General features: G+C 43.4%; 1 protein-coding gene and 1 non-coding gene across 5 annotated transcripts in view; one reads left to right on the forward strand and one right to left on the reverse strand.

The window, feature by feature from the left end:
* Positions 1-13542, forward strand: part of MCC (MCC regulator of WNT signaling pathway) — a 411658-nt gene that overhangs the window by 261619 nt on the left and 136497 nt on the right. The gene's annotated exons all lie outside the window — the stretch shown is intronic.
* LOC124243124 (U6 spliceosomal RNA) lies at positions 8426-8529 on the reverse strand. The gene has a single exon (XR_006889620.1). It is a non-coding gene; the product is annotated as a U6 spliceosomal RNA (small nuclear RNA).

Raw genomic sequence — 13542 nt, forward strand, 5'->3', positions numbered from 1 at the left:
ATGGACAGTTATGTTGTAAGTATGGAAACGTGTTAAGACAGGTGCACACCAGCATCAGTGACGTAGCTGTCTTAGAGGAAGAGAATGGGATCAAGGATGGGTACAAAAGGGGCCTTCAAGTGTAGCTATAACATGACATTTTCTTTCAAAAAACCTGGAAGCAAATATGACAAGGTTGACATTTATGAAATCAAGGTAGTCAGTATATGGTACAATTCTATGGTCTCCTGTGTTCTAAATTTTTTCTGATAAAAGGGGAAACAGAGACTGCATTTGGGGAGCTCTTCGTTTGGAATTCCTTGCAAAGATTGCTGCACATTCTTGTTGTGACCTTTTGTTAGTAGCCACAAATCTTCATTCTTTAGGGGCAAATTGGCTTTTTAAAAATAAAGGGCAGATGGTATTGAGTCTGAGAGAGGCGGATAATAAATCAGGAGAATGCCGTTTTCTAATTGAGAATTTGGCATAGTGGTCAGAGCAAAACTACAAACATTTGCGTGGCCGCAGCATTGTGAAAACGAGTTCCTGTCCCCCAACTGGGCTTATTGGGGACAGAATGCATCCACATAAATGTAAGTTGGATCTGCTTGTTAATAGAGCACCCTTGTTATTAATGCCCTGCCTCATAACCGTTCTGATATATTTTTTGACAGACCAGCATGGTCCATCTCTGCTTCAGTCATCTGGTCCTTCAAGCCCCATTCTCTTCTGTTTAAGTGTAAAATTAGGCTAAACTTCAAAGCTGCTTTTTCCTGTCTGGTGAAATCAGGGGATGGGCTATAGTGAGTCCTTCCACCAGAGCCACAGCTGACAGTCTCCACTCCACGGGACAGTTGACTGTCAGTCACAATATAAGACATCAGCCTCTTCCGGAAAGGATGTCGGAGAAAGGTGAGAGCCGTCTATGGCTGTCGCCTGGCTCAGAGTGCACACATTGGATGGTTTCCTGAATGCTGGCTTGCAGCCTTTGGAAGCAATGGGCAAGTCGGAGGTGATGTGGATTCTGTTCAGGTGCTTCTTTGGACCTACTGGGTGCTTTGCGGTTCCCTGCACTGTGATGGCCTCTCGCAAGGCTAAGTAGACAGCCTGGCTCTTCCAAGGTGAGGCTGTCTCAGCTTTACATTCAGAAAATCTATGGCACAAAGTTCAACTTTGTCCCAGGAGGGAACCAGCATTTCTCTTCTCACACTTGCTTTTCCTGTTTAGTATCCATTTCTCATTCACATTATCTAATACTGGCCTTTAATATGGTTTGATCTGTTTTTATAGTTAATTGAGCTCCGAGTTTACCGAAGTGAAAGGCCTGACTTTAGAGGTTCCTGGCTCTGCTCCTGACCAGCTGTTTGACCTTGGGCACATTATTAAGTCTCTGAGACTAACTTACCTCACACTGGTAAGATGAAACTAGCAGTAGCACCTTCCTTGAAGGGCCATTGTGATGATTAAATGCAATGATGTGTGCAGTACCTTGCATGTGATATTTGGATAGAGTGTCCATGAGCATCTTCATACCATACCTCTCTGAAAAGTGTGTGCCCTCAATCTCAGTTTCCCCTCCTCTCTGCTATTCAGGTGTTTGTAATACATCTTTACTTAATGATTATGAAATGTAAAGCCTGCAGCATCTTGATCAGATTTACCTACCACATAATGTAAATATTGCAGCCATTCCCCTGCAGTCACAGCGTCTGTCCTTTGACATTGAACTCGGACTGCATGATATTCTGTGGCAGAACACATGATTCGTGTTTCTTGGTTACCTGTTTCATGACAGTGCTAGAATAATTAGAATCTTTTTTTACCTCCTTTTGGTAAACAATAAGATGAATTTACTTTGTCAGCTGGATCTTGTCTTTTCATGAGGCTTGACAACATCCAATCGTGATTGTGATGAATTTGTTATGGAAAATGGAGTATCCAGAAACAACCACAGGCTTGCATACAATGTGGACAAGCTGGCTCTAATATAAGCTGTATCTATAATTTCAATTCCCATCTGAGGTCCCCAGCTCCTTAACTCTAAATAATGCATGGCTCCTTTTACATCCCCTTTTCAAAACCCCAGGAGTGAGAGAGGCTCATTTATGGCTTGGTTTACTTGCACCTACTTCCCCATCTCCAAAATGCTATTGGGGTCACGCTGGAGGAGGGCCACACACCAGATTTGTTTATGCCTCCCTTGTCATATATTTGTCCCTTAGTTTGTTCTGAGTGTTCAATACAACTGTCAGGAGCCTGGCTTGTCATGTGGGTTCTGTCTCACCTGGTGTGGCTCCCATTTGTGATCACTTACCTCCTTGGGAAAGAGTCCGTTTGGTTTTTCTGTTTTGGTCGGGTGTGCCCATGTTTCCTTTTGTTCGTGTGTTTTATTACAACACTCTCTACTAGACTAAATGATACTTACAGGTTGTTTGGGAGTTTGCTGAGTGTTCATTGCCATACGGGAGGTAAGGTCTGCACAGCCAGCTTAGACTCTAAATGACGTTAGCACTGAAATGGTATTCAGGGGTGCGTCACAGTAAGGTATGAATACCTATTTCAAGAATTCTACAGTAGACACACAAGTGGGACTAGGCTCTTTGCTGTGGACAGGGGTGGTGGGTATTAATCTATATTTTAGGAATAGGTGCACTCTCAGTATCTTGTAGGATTCTCAAAGAATTCCAACTCTGGGGTCAGGTGGCATCATCTCTGGGGGACACAGGCTGCTTCTCAAGCCAGTGCTGTCTCCCTCCCAGTGCAAATGGGCTATGTGTCCTACACAGAGCAGCAGTCTGACCGCGGTGTTAGAGGTGAACCGACCCTGCGGATATCCCCAGAATCCCAAAGACTCCCTCGTCTAAGCCCTGAAATACCCTGGGATCCTCTGATCCTCACAACACCCAGTCCTTTCAGGGTGCTCTTATCCCATTGCCATAAAAAGAAAGTGAGGAAACTTGCCCACAATCACAGAGCCAATGAGGAACGGTGCAGAAATGCAAGTCCTAGTGTGTCTAGGCCCAGAGCCCATGCTTTTTTTTTTTTTTTAAGGAGGATTTTCCCTGAGCTAACTACTGCCAATCCTCTTTGCTGAGGAAGACTGGGCCTGAGCTCACATCCGTGCCCATCTTCCTCTACTTTATACGTGGGACGCCTACCACAGCATGGCTTTTGCCAAGCAGTGCCATGTCCGCACCCGGGATCCGAGAAGCAGAACGTGCAAACTTAACCGCTGTGCCCCCAGGCCGTCCCAGAGCCCATGCTTTTAACCACCCCATTTACACACACTCTTGTTGCCTTTCAACAGCAGTGTTGTGAGCGTTAAATGAGATGGTGTAAGTACAGACAGACTGAAGAACACACAACAAAGGTTGTCATGTTTGTGATATTATCAAAGTGAATTGTTTTTTTTAATTTTTAAAATATGAGAACACAGAAGGAAGCAACGAATTTTGGCAAGGAGACCTTGGGGTCAGCTTCTAGGAGGAGGTAATATTGAGAGTAACCTTGAAAGATTAGGGATAGGAGGGTGTGGCATTTATACCTTCAGGGATGATGTGGCCAACTTGAGTGTGTGGAGAGTAGAAGGAAGACTAGTAGTGATGAGACAGTGAGGAAGGGAGGCGAAATGACAAGGGATAGGAGTTTAGATGCATTTGGAGTAGTTGGTTGGGGCCAAATGTTGAGGAGCCTCAAAGTATCCCATATCCTCTAGGCCAGCACTTCGCAGAGCTTCCCCTAAAGCAGGATTTCTCGAAAGCCTCAGGACTTTGGATGGTGCTTCTTTGTCTTGGGGGCGGTTCTGTGCACTGAAGGCAGCATTCCTGGCCTCTACCCATTACGTGCTGGTAAGCACTCGCCACGCCTCTTTCATTGCAAAGACCAAAAATGTCTCCAGACATTGCCAAATGTTCCCTGGAAACAAAATTGCCCCTGGTCGAGAACCACTGCCCTCAAACAAAGCAAGATTAGAAACTGCCACCCCTTAGGGAGCAGAGCCCAGCCCACGGTGACCCTTGAAAGGGTCCATCGCTTGAAAGTTCTCCAACATCTCAGGACTAAGAGATTTTCTCTTAAGAGTGCACATGTGTTTTATTTTGTTCTCTAATATATATGTGTTGGTCTTTAAATATAAAAATATTTTGAGTTATGTTTAAATCAAGTAAAGTGTCGCTCTAGGGCAGGCTTTGCAAACTCAAATATCAGGCAGGTGGGTTCAATCAATGATATGGGCTAGGAGGCGTTTTTGTTTAAAAGGAGGTGATGTTAATTACGGAGGGCAGTGGCCAAGCGGGGAAGCTGCCCTGACTTCTAGGCCATTGTCACCATGCCTGCTGAAGGCCCTGGGCTGCCAGAGTTCAGGTTGTTAAAAGTAATCCAGAAACATATTTTCATGTTAGATCCATTCTTATTTAAAACAGGCTCCAATGAGGGAGAATGTGCAAACCAAACACAGTGTGTCTGTATGGCCGGTTTATAAACCACCACCACTCCCAGCCACAAAGATTGTGCCTTTAAGTGCCTGCTGGCACGCACCCTCTCTCCTCCACTCTGAGTTCCCCTGGTTTGAGAAGTAGGGCCTCTGAGCTGAGGATATCGTGCAATGTGGTCAGATCACTAGTAACACTGAAAGGGTCAATTGCAGCCCAGTTGCGGGTACTCCCCTGGGAATCCTAGGGACCCTTCTTCAGCGGCAGCTCTGAGTTAATCCTATGTATTGGGTTTATGCATCCCCCCACACACCCCTCCTCCAATTAAAAAAAACCTCTTTCTCATATTATCCGCTTTGAAATCTCAAGGTCTTAGTGCCTCTCAGCTGAATGCACCCTTATTTGCTCTTCTTCCTTAAAACAAGGAGTCCAGAAATGAACTAATCTGATCAGTGTGGGGTCAGGAAGAATTACCTCCTCCTTCACACTCCCCCTACAGCCTCTGTTACTGTGTCCTAAGACTGCAGAGCCCCTTGGCAGCCACGGCACGCTTAATTCACCATGAACTTAGTGTGAACTAGAATTCCTAAATCTCTTTTATAAGTTCTGCTACTGAGCCATATTTCTCTCTACCCTTGTAATAAATTATTGTAGCATGCTTGGGAATGGTAATGACTCAAGAGCAACTGACGTTTGTAAAGCTGTTTGTCTCTCTCAGTGGTCCTAGACTGCTGCTGAGTTTTTAAATATGTTTGCTTTTTAAAATAATTGTCTTTCTTACCTTTCTGTCAGTTGTCAGTTCCTGCTGTTATCTGTGTAGCGGCCTCTAGCCTTTTAATTTGCTGCTTCTAGACTCCTATGATTGGGAAATCGTGTGTCCAGGAATTTTAGAATCATGTAACCAGGATTTTTAGAATTTCAAACAGGATACACGGTCTCTGCATGTGGTCCCTTCTTATGAGTCAAGTATGTAGCCCAGGGTGGACATCGATGTCTCCTTTGCTGGCCAGAGCTATTTATTATTCCTCACAGTTTTCAGGTCTGTAGAGGAGTTGTTCCTCCAAGAACTTCCTTCTTGTTGAGTAAGATGTGACTGCATGGAGTAACTCTACCCTCGTTCATACAGCCACCCTAACTCCCCGTCTCCTCTCCCCTGATTGCCTGGAGATTTGCGACTCATCTTGGAGACAATTTAGTCAAGATCCAAACTTGGATGAATTCAACCCCTTATGCCCAGTCTCCTCTCATAAAGGTGAAGTTTCAACCATTCTGGAAAGCCTGGTTACGCATGGAATGGCTAATAGCCTTCTGTGGCCTAACATTTATTCCATGTTTTTAGACCAGTATTAATGTAGTAGGTGTGGTTGTCCATGAGCATAAGATCTCCCACAGGTGCCCCAGGGCCTTTGCAGTCCTTCTCTCTTAGCCCTTTCAGTTAAAAGGTGGAAGAAATGAGGGGCCGGCCCTGTGGCTGAGTGGTTAAATTCGTGCGCTCTGCTACAACGGCGCAGGGTTCGGATCCTGGGCGAGGACACGGCACTGCTCATCAGGCCATGCTGAGGCAGCATCCCACATGCCACAACTGGAAGGACTCACAACTAAAAATACACAACTATGTACCAGGGGGCTTTGGGGAGAAAAAGGGGGAAAAAATAAGATCTTTAAAAAAAATACATGTTCAAAAAAAAAAAAGGTAGAAGAAATGAGATTTGGTTTTTGGGGACAGAGGTTCTCAGAGTAACTTTGTCTGTCTTTCTCTCAGTGCAGTGTGTGTCAGTGAATCCTTTAGATCGAGTTAAGATTGCCTATTTCAGAACATAATTCTAGAATTGGAGATGTGAACTTGAAGTTATCAGCTGTCACGTACACCTCCATCTGTCAGTGGAATATAAAGATTTTACCCAAAAATTGTGTTCTGCAGTGTCAGCCTTGTTCATTTGACTTATACCTGTCCCTTTCTTCTTCTGGTATTTCTAATAAAAGTAAGCCTGGTTGACCTGTGTTCCTGTGGGACTATAGAAACTGAAGCATGATAAAGGAAAGCCGTGTGCTGTTCAACAGCTCAGCACAATAAAGTTTTACAAGTTGGTCTAATTTTTCTTCCAACATCTTTCTAACCAGTCCAAACAAAAAATTCTTATGCCTGGTAGTTAAGGAAAATCAGTTGAGTTAGTGGGAGGGTGAGTGGCAGAGAATTAGAAGCTGATGTTGGAACTTTTTTAGACTATCTATAGAAACAACGCTTTGGGTTAAGGACCTGAATTATGCCATCGTATTCTGCTAAACTATTGATATTATCCAAATTCATCTCAACAAATACACGGTGCTAATAATTGGGAAAACAATCTTGTAAGAGCCAACTCTCACCTTGAGATGACAGTTCTTTGGAAGATCACTAAAAATTAAAGGCCAGCTGTCTCCTCTAATGAGCTTTGGAGGGAGTGGAGATGGGTTTTGGCGTCAGACATTCATTCTACTTAGCAGCTTTGTGACTTTGGATAGTTGCTCTAACTTCCACGGGCTTCAGTTTGCACAAGTGATAAATAGAATTGGGAATTGTGAAGATCCGAGGAGGGCAGGGAGAAGGAACAAAGGAGGGAGCAGAGTGGCAGGCCTGTGGAAGGAGATAAATAATGGTAGTCTTTACCCTCTTCCCTCCCTTCTCCCCAAGTCTTTTTCTGACAGAACATCAGAATTTTGACGATCCTTCCTCACTAGTCATGGTGTCCAGATCGTTCACATCCCTCTGGCTGGTCCAGTTTCCCCGTGGTGCTTTTAGGAGGGGTCTTTTGCATCTGCACACTTCTCCAGGTGTCACAGTAGCTCTGGGTGTTATTAGACTCCAGCCCTTCTCTGTGCTGAATACAATATTCCTGTTAATGAAGCTGAGGTTGGTTTGTCATTTGGGGCAGCTGATGCAGTGTCCACCTCCAGGCTTATTTGGAGCCGGAAAGCCTTATCTGGAGCTGGCCTCTATCTAGGGAGGGAGATATCTGCAGGGAGGGAGGTTGCTGACTATACGATCATGATGTTTTAATCAGGGGCCATAACACCAATTGTACATTCTTCTTTCTTCTGGGGTAGAAAGGAAAGAATATTTTTTTGTTTTGGGTTTTTTTTTCCTTCTTAAAAACATTTATTTGGAAGGTGTATTTTACACAAATGTAAAGTGAGAGTTTATCTTCATATATTTTGCCCTTTTTAATAAAATGAAACATTTGATGCTTTTTTAAAAATTAAACTTTTTCTTCCATTATAAAATTTAAAACAACCTGGAAATCAAATTTTGGTCACTTGTTGCAGTAATTTGTTGATGAGGCTGTTTTAAATCAAAGCACAAATGATAACTCATGACTCAGATTATACCTTATTTTGACTTACTCTCGCTGCTGTTCTGTCAATGTGTTAGAATTTTCAAAGTGGCTTGTGATCAGACACTTACATGATCTGGAGACTTACCTCCCAGAAATGTCAAGGATCTCCTGGACAGCGTCTTCAAGGTCCAGCTGAAGCCCTAAACTGCTCTGAGTCTCGGCGGATCCCCCAAATCCATGGAATGCTGGCTTCCGCAGAGCCACCTGGTGCATAGCACACCCTGGACACAGCACGGACAGCCTGTGTTCTGCTAGTGCCTGCATTTTTACCTTTTAAATAAAAAATACTTACGCAAATAATAATTCAGAACCACTAGTGATATGCTAATTATAAAAAAGTGGTATGTGATATAGATGAAGATTTGAACTTATTTATATCTAGGCATTGCCAGGTATTGTCTCAAAGATCTTTCTCTATTAAAAATATGGAATGCAGGCCACCCCATGGCCGAGTGGTTAAGTTCGCGCGCTCCTCTTCCGCAGCCCAGGGTTTCCCTGGTTCAGGTCCTGGGCGCGGACATGGCACCTCAGCATCATCAGGCCATGCTGAGGCGGCATCCCACATGCCACAACTAGGAGGACCCACAACTAACAATGTACTGGGAGGCTTTGGGGAGAATAAGAAAAAAATAAATCTAAAAAAAACATATGAAATCCTTCCCAAATTTGCACATCAACCTTGCCCAGGGGCTATGCTACTCTTCTCTATGTCGTTCCAATTTCAATATATGTCTGCTGAAGCTAGCATGGAAGAATGCTTTTAAGAGTAGTTTTACAGGTTTTCTCCAACCTGCTACCCAAAAGAATAAAAGATAAATTCGAAAAGAATCATATATTGAAAACATGGAAATTTCGAGAAACACTATGAAAGAAAAATCTTTCAATTTCTCTCTTCCCCCTCCCTCCCCCTCCCTCTCCCCCCCTCCCCCTCCCTCCCCCTCCCTCCCTCTCCCTCTCTCTTTCACACACACATACACAGCTTAAACTTCCAAACCTTTCTGCAGTTTGAATGAGAGCCTGTCTCTCAGGAGTGTAAGGGACCTGCATTTTGGCCACTAGAGCAGCCTCTAGCCTTTTACGTCAGTAACAATGAGGAGCAGATGGGGCCACTGAGAGATCCAGAGCCCCAACCTCATAAGGCCTATCTACTGGCAGCTATGTAGCCAATATAAATCTTAAGATGCCTCCATTTAAGCTGTTCTGCCCACCTAGACACCTTCCCCCCTTCTCTCACTCTTTCTACCTGTTGAAATTCTACTTCCAGGCTTACTCCAAATGCCCACTCTCCAATAAAATCTTCCTAAATCACCTCAAGTGGGAACTGCGTGGAGCTCTCCTGTGCTGTCTGTGGCACATTATTGGGACTTGAACCATGGCCCTTATCACAAGCCTCCTATGACAGGAGCTCCATGGTTGAGTATACACCTTTCTCTTATCTAGACTGTCAAGTCCTTGTTGGATAAACACACAACGAGTGCCAACTGTATGCCAGGCATTGTGATAGGAGCTGGAATAGGTCAATCTAGGAGCTTACTGTCAGGTATGGAGACTGCCATGTAAACGCAAAGCTCACTGTGGTGTATGTTGTATGGTGAAAGGAGGTATCAAGTGCTTTATCATTCTCATGTGAGTGTTTCCATGTAGCTTTCTGAGTTCTTACCTACAGGTAGGTGAGAGCTTGGAGAAGCATCTTATCAGTCTTTTACTTCCATACCTAATAGAATGCCTGGTGCCCAGAAAGTTCCCAGTATATGTATATTGAATGAATCACTTACCTTCTAGTTAGCAAAAGGGAGGTGTGCCCAATGAACCGCCCCATAACACGGGGTCTGGCTTGAGTGCTGTAATGGAAGAACAGATGTGAAGCTATGGACGGCTAAAGAGCGCTTTCACATAAGCCATCCAGTGAATGCTAGCTGAATGAAGAAATTCTGTATCAGTGTATAAGGCAGTTGAATCCCTTCTCTCCTATAAAAACCTCCTTAAAAGCATTTCATTTGCGGGCAGGGGGTGCTCCCGTAAGTAGAAACTAAATTGACGGGTAAGGACTAAGCCCAGTGAAGAAGAGCACTGTGGCTGTTAACTTAGATAAACGCATGAGGACGTTTCTAGAGGAATCCGATGAGCTGACACGGAATAGTGTGTGTCTCTACCTTGTAACTGCAGCAGAGCCTCTGGCGGGGTTGTTAGGAAACAAGTGATGGGGCCGATGAGCCGCAGCTGACAGCAACGCTGTCCCATGGAGAGCGCCAGGTCCACTTGGAGACTGCTGCAAGGCCCGGGCTGAGGCAGGGCTCAGAATTTATGGTGGGGCTGCAGTTCCGGGTAACGAGACTCCTCCCCCTTCATCGCAATGCCCGGGAGCTCGGTTCATTGTCTTTTTTTTTTTTTAATGCAATTTTAGTTTTGGAACTATGACTTTTACGTGTGAAGAAGGGAACTATCCAGGTGGATGATCTTCATTTTGGTTTGAGGTTTGTGTTTTGTGGTTAAAACTGTCAGCCCAACACCTCCCATTTGTCAACTGTTACTATTTCCATTCATTTGTACATGTCCTCTCACTGCATCCTCTTGGGGGCTAGTTACCCCATTCTGTAGCTGAGTAAACTGAGGCTCCTTGAGTGGAGTCAAAGCCAGATTTGACTCCACTGTTCGGCTGGCAATGCACAGTCAGAATATAGCTAAGTCCACAGTGCATTCTTTCTCATTTACATTCCATTTTATAGTTACAGATGCAAGATATTTTTGTTGAATGTTGTCAGCTTAGTCTTTGGAGTTTATGTATGTTTTATTTTCTTAACTATTGACTTCAATGATTATAAACAACAGAACAGCCAAGCTAAACTCCTTAGAGTCCCAGTGAAAGTGTAGCTCACCAGAGTCCATTTCTAAATTCTAATCAGGGCATTTCAAGGCTGGTCATGGTATTCTAACAGATAGTGCTAGTGTAAAATTTGCCCAGTACGGTCTTAAAGAGGCCTGTGCGCATCTGGACATATTCTGTTAGCAGAACCAGGAATCAAAGCTTCTGTCAAAATCCCTCTTTAGGAATTGTGTAAATTGGGCAGCTCTCTGTTTCTGGTGGTTTAAACTAAGTTGTCTTTAATGTATGCCATCAGTTCTTGTAGACATTGATTAGTCTCAATATAAAACTTAAAGCTTGGAAGAATGCATGTATGAGTTTAGGGCACTGCTACATTAATTTAAACAGTTTCACAAGTCGAACCTTTGGCTCTTCAAGATTAGAGGTGGCTACTTGGGATCATTTTAGATTAAATTATAAACAGGGTTAGTGATAGCTTGCAAAGCAGGGTGCTGAATGGGGATAGGCAAGGCATAAATGACTTTACATACTTATACTTTTTTTCTGAATAGGAAAGTAATTCATACCCATCATGTAAAATATAAGAAGTCAGAAAAATACTAAAACTGAAATTACCTAAAATCTTGTGTCCAGATATACTTACCATGAACATTTTAATATTTCCTATTGTATAGACAAAAAAAAATTGATCTTTTTTACACTGTTGAGATCCTAACATATGTGCAAATATATATTCATTTTGGGCAAAAAGAGCTGGCATAAGCATTTCTTGTGTCTGTAATGGAAATTTTTGTTAAGCAGCTGACCGTGGGCCACCCCTTACTTGGAAGGTGAAGAAGACAGAGCCTACAAACTAGAAGAATATTCTGTCTGTCTGTTCTTATCTCACCATTGTAGCTTGAACAGATCTGAAAATAGAGGGGTGAGCGGAAAGAAAGAGGAAATCATTGATCCTGCCTGAGAGGGAGAAACAAGTGAGTTTTGCAAGAGGGTTCCCCATGCAATGTATTCCATAAATCTGAGTCATACCATATTTATTTTTCTTCATTAGATTTCTGAGCTGGAAGCACTGTCCTGAAAATTTGAAATGTATAAGGTTATTAAGTTGAAAGCATGGGAGACAGAGGATGGAGCTGAAATAGAAATAAGACCTATAGACAGAGGCAATAGGAAAGAGAAAATGGCAAATTCAAAACCATGTGGGGGATAATCAGTGGAGATGGACCAGTGGAGTCCAGACACTAGTGAAGACATACTGCTCAGGGGGGACAGGGTGACAAGCTTCATCTGTCCTAGCATTGGAGGAGGAGGGTGTCAGGCCACTGTATTCATTCTGTATAGGAGTCCTCTTTGACTACACTTCTGATGGGAGTAGAAATGTCTAGGAAATACTTAGCATGTCATCCGAAGCTACTTTTTCAGCTAGTTCAGAACCAACACTTAGGTATGCATACCAGTAGCTTGAGTGAACACACCCTCAGCTAGGGACAGTATAGGGCTGAGTGTGTTAAAAGTGCTAAATCATGTGATCCTCGCAGTATCCATGGCAGCTGGTGTGGAGGTGAAAAACGGTGGAGCTGGGGTTTCAATCCAGGGGTGCCTGTATCTAAGGCCCATGCTCTTGTCAACACTGACAGACCTGAGCTCTAATGCTTCCCACTGTGAGTTACAAATAGGTGGCGTATCTTGCAGAATGCACACGGTTCCTAATCAGGTTGTCGAATTTTATAGCAAAATTCTGCTGAATTTGGCTGCATCCTCTTGCCTTTTAGAGAACTTGCGTATGATTAATTGGTAAATGAGAAGACACTTAACGTTTTAAAAGAAATCAATAGCAATCGATTCACTTTAGTCTTAATTTAATAAAATCCAACTATATATTGTTTTTAAAGGATCAAAACACAACCATAGTAGCAACCAGAAAACTTTGAATGAGTTTGGGGAAGAATTTCCCCTGCATTCCCTTGATAAGGAATGTAGAGTGAGTCACTTAAGAGTACTGAGCACTGCCCTGAAGTAGCTCTCATGTTACTAACAGCCAGTGTACTTGCCTCTAACAGCATTTGAGAAGACGAATGTACCCAGTGCTAGGCTGCAAATGGATTAAAGCAGTGTTGATCCTCATCTGTCAGAACAATTAGCATGAGTAAAATACTTGCCCTACTTAAAGCAGATGGAGAGAGGGGAGGGGCGGGAGGAAGCGGGGAGGGTGTTCTATAGTACTGTTCATAAGATTAATGTTGCTGTATGGGCAGCAGAGAGCACTGGATTTATTTTCTGAACATTACATGGATTTACAGGGATGTCAGTTATTGCTGAAAGCACAGACTGTGTTCTTAAAGGGTCCCTGTAGGGTATTGAATGAGGCACAGAAGAGCCGTGGGGGTGGGGAATGATGCATGAGATATATAGCATTTTCAACAGTAAACTGTGACTCGTTGACCATCTTCTCCTCTTGTTTTTAAGGTCTGTCGAATTCAAGGCTTAACAGTAATGTGGCTTCTTAGAGGATGTATAAATATTGTTATAAGATTTTTTGATAAGTGGAACAGAGAGAAATAGGACTGTAGTGGCTTAGGATCACCGCTCCGTGTTTGCGGGGAGACTTCAGATCCCCTTTCCTTCTGTTAGAGCAGGATCCGTGCTACTAGAGTGGGAGGAAAAGAAAACAGCATATTAATTAAGAATGAGATTTCTAGGAGGATTTTATTATTCTTTGAAAGTGGAAGTGGAATGGGAAAATTGTTGAGGTTAGCGCAAGAATGATAAAAGATGACAGTTGTGTGAGAAAGAATATTTACATGAGTGCTGAATCAAATTTTAATTATAGGATGTCTACTGAGGAATCAGGCTGTTGGCGGAAGTTTAGCTGTCACTGCAAGGGCCAGACCTAGGGGTGGGGAGGGAGTATTTTTGAGTGACCTCTTGTCGTGGA

Source organism: Equus quagga, chromosome 7 (assembly GCF_021613505.1).
Source record: "Equus quagga isolate Etosha38 chromosome 7, UCLA_HA_Equagga_1.0, whole genome shotgun sequence".
Taxonomy (NCBI): domain Eukaryota; kingdom Metazoa; phylum Chordata; class Mammalia; order Perissodactyla; family Equidae; genus Equus; species Equus quagga.